Source organism: Mus caroli, chromosome 9 (assembly GCF_900094665.2).
Source record: "Mus caroli chromosome 9, CAROLI_EIJ_v1.1, whole genome shotgun sequence".
Taxonomy (NCBI): domain Eukaryota; kingdom Metazoa; phylum Chordata; class Mammalia; order Rodentia; family Muridae; genus Mus; species Mus caroli.
Window position 1 is genome coordinate 85,710,322 of NC_034578.1, and position 3,072 is coordinate 85,713,393.

Sequence of the window (3,072 nt, forward strand, 5' to 3'; positions counted from 1 at the left end):
AGAGAGAGAGAGAGAGAGAGAGAGAGAGAGAGAGAGAGAGAGAGAGATTCTGCCAGGGAACCACTATCCTAATGCTAACATTTTTAATTCATTATTAATTTTTGAAACAGGATCTTATATATCTTAATGTCCTCAAAATCACATGTAAGGGAGGATGGCCTTGAACTTCTGGTCCTCCTGCCTCCCCCTTCAGAGTATTAGATTGCAGTCATGCCGGCTCCATGCCTGGTTTTACAGATTCTGGGAGTCTTACCCAGGGTTTTCAGCATGCTGGGCAAACTTCCTACCAACTGAGCTGCAGCCCCAAACACTGGTCCTTAATTAAGACATATACAGTAACTTTGTCCAAAGGTACAGTACTACAACTCTGGCCTCATTCTGTCCATGCTAACCCCCCCTTCAGAGCTGTCGCACAAAGGCACTTGGCTCAGGCTTATGGTTCCACTTGTGCAGGCTGGGGTGGAGTTTAAGATTCAGTCTGCTGTAACAGTCCCTGTTTGTATAAACTTGGACAAGCTTCTTAGTCACTCTTGCTTCATTTCTCGACTGAAAAATGGGAATAAAAATAGCATAGAAATGGAACTATTATTGTTATATAAAATTATACAATCTATATAGAGCATTTGGCACCGGGTGTTGGCATGCGGTAAGNGACTTATAAAAGATAAGTACTTTGGAAAGTTTGGATACACCCTCCCAAACAGAGGAGGCCACTTCGTTTAGCTGCAGCATTCGCGGAACCTTGGAAAGATACCTTTGCACTCCGCCCCTTCCTTCTGTAGTCACAGGAAGCAGTTAGAAGCCGATTAAAAACTGAACTTCACAAATATTCTTCTTTTTGGTTCAAGAGCCCCGTCTTGCCAAACCCAGGGAGTCACCGCCCACCATGCAGAGGTAACTGCGGAGGAGCTAAACAGAGCCTCTGGCTCAAAGCGGCAGGGGTGGAGGAGGAAGAGGGCTCTGTCCGAAGTGCTGAAACCCGGGGTGTGGCTGCGCCTGGTGTATGGGAGTCCATTGCTATCAGTGTCTTTGGGTCCCTTCCTGAGGACTGATTATGGGTGGGGGTGGGGGTGGCGGAGTCAGGTGAAGTCAGAGCCGTAAATGCTCCTTCCATCATTTCACAGAAATTCTCAGACACATACATTTTACAATTTTGTGCACATTTTCAGAATCACACCTTGTCTTTGCCCACTCCCCACAGGTTTATGCAAAAAACGTAAGGCTTTGCTTCAGTTTTAGTTCCTATAAAAACCCAGACGCCCAACAGCCAGCCCCCAATCTGCAACCATTTCCTACAAAAGTCCCTGGCTCCTACGCATGTCATCCCCACNCGTTAATGCAAATATATATATTTTACATTAAATCCTTTCATTCCAGTCTCCCACAATTTCCTGTGATAAAAACAGGCTCTCTCCTACCAGCCCCGCCTCCTGCCCTGGCTAGAAAACGCAGACTTACTTCTGGGGAGACTCTAGACTCACCTAGGTGACCAGCAGAAAGCCTTTGAGGTGCACTTAACCAGTGGGGAAGCTTACCTGCTTACCCAGAGATGCTACCTTGGTCCAGGACTTGGACAGTGCCATCACTTCCACAGCACCTCCTCCTGCGGCTTCAGGTTGGCTCCAGGAGGGCTCTGCCTGTCTGAAGCAGAGCCAGAAGCTGAACTAGCCCTGTCCTCCTGGATGCCGTTGAATGACTTGCTCAGANCCTCTTCAAGGGCCACAAATGAAACCTCTGTGCCAATTATTCGAATCACCCTGATCTTCCAACTTGTGGCGGCCAAGGAGAAAGAAGTATTTAATAAGAGAAAGAAGTATTAAAGAAATGTGAGGATGCTCCCTAGACTGCAGCTTCTAGCTGCAGAGCTCCTGCGCAGCCCAGTCCTGCAGCTTGGCTTCTGCTGGCTGGCTCCACTGCTGCCCGCTGGCGCCCGAGAAAGGCTCTCCAGCCGGGAACAGAGAGGGCTGTGTGGGTGGGTGTGAGCGAGGAAGCTGAAAGGAGGGGGCAGTGAGGGTGGGGGAGGTGCCTACCTGCCCCTGTGGGGAAAGGAGCCGCTGCCCCGCCCCCTTGTCCCTAGTTCTCCTTGGAATCAGACTTGCTCAACAACTTCTCAGGAGCCTTTGAGCCCCTGGTGTATTTGCGCAAGTGGAGAGTGTATGCCTTGGGGTCTGGAGATTTGAACGGACCTTTCCAAAGTCTGTCACCGGTAGGGATTCAAACTCGTGTCTGCTTTGCTTTTCCTATGGCTCTGCCTACTTCAGATTTCCTTGATAAACTTGTGATAAACTTGCGATCTCAGGATGACAGTCCACAATGAGAGGATCTGATTTTTTTGTGTGGTGGCTCCCGCATGGCTACTTCTGGATTGCATCAACTCCAACCGTTAACCCACCTCCTTCCTACTTCTATGACTTCCCATGGAGTCAACACTAAACAATTTTTAGTTATCTTTTAACTAAATTAATTCATAGCTACTGCATATTATTCAAAGCGGAGAACGGTTTTAGCAAGTGGGTGCCTCCTTCCATTGAGCCCTGTAGACTCCTTTCCCCACTAGTCAGCTTCCCAGAGGTAAGTTGAATTTTCTTCTAAATTTCATGCACACATAGCATTGATTTACCCTACCCCAAAATGTCCTACTTCTTGACATAATTTTAGTGATTTCTATATTTCTTGAAATTATTTCATTTATATGTTCAACTTTCCAGCACAAAGTTTCAAAGTATTGCCTTGCCATTTTAGTATGTATGTATGTATGTATGTATGTATGTATGTATGTATGTATGTATGTATGTATGTCTCTGACACTGTTCCGAGAAAATCCTCTTTGCTTTCCTAATACTTTCTGTTGAAATTNTCTATCACTTCTCTTTTACTTATTTTAAAACCAAACTTACTAGATAGCTATCAATGTTACTGATCTTTTAAATGGATCAATATTATTTCCTACTGTGCCTTTATTAGTCAGCAGTGCCATAGTACTACACATAGAAGTTTCCACTCAGTCCCCATAATTTTTTAATGACTTGAGTTCTGTTTATGGAGTCCCCTTAATCCCAGTAAAAGTTAGTA

General features: G+C 45.8%; 1 protein-coding gene across 1 annotated transcript in view; it reads right to left on the reverse strand.

Annotated features, from left to right (window-relative positions):
• The window catches only part of Ankrd34c (ankyrin repeat domain 34C), a 36,009-nt gene extending 34,108 nt beyond the window's left edge, over window positions 1–1,901 (reverse strand). Inside the window, exon 1 of the mRNA XM_029481972.1 lies at window positions 1,536–1,901. The gene's annotated coding sequence lies outside the window, so the exon portion shown is untranslated. The remainder of the gene's footprint in view (window positions 1–1,535) is intronic.
• Between the last annotated feature and the right edge of the window lie 1,171 nt (window positions 1,902–3,072).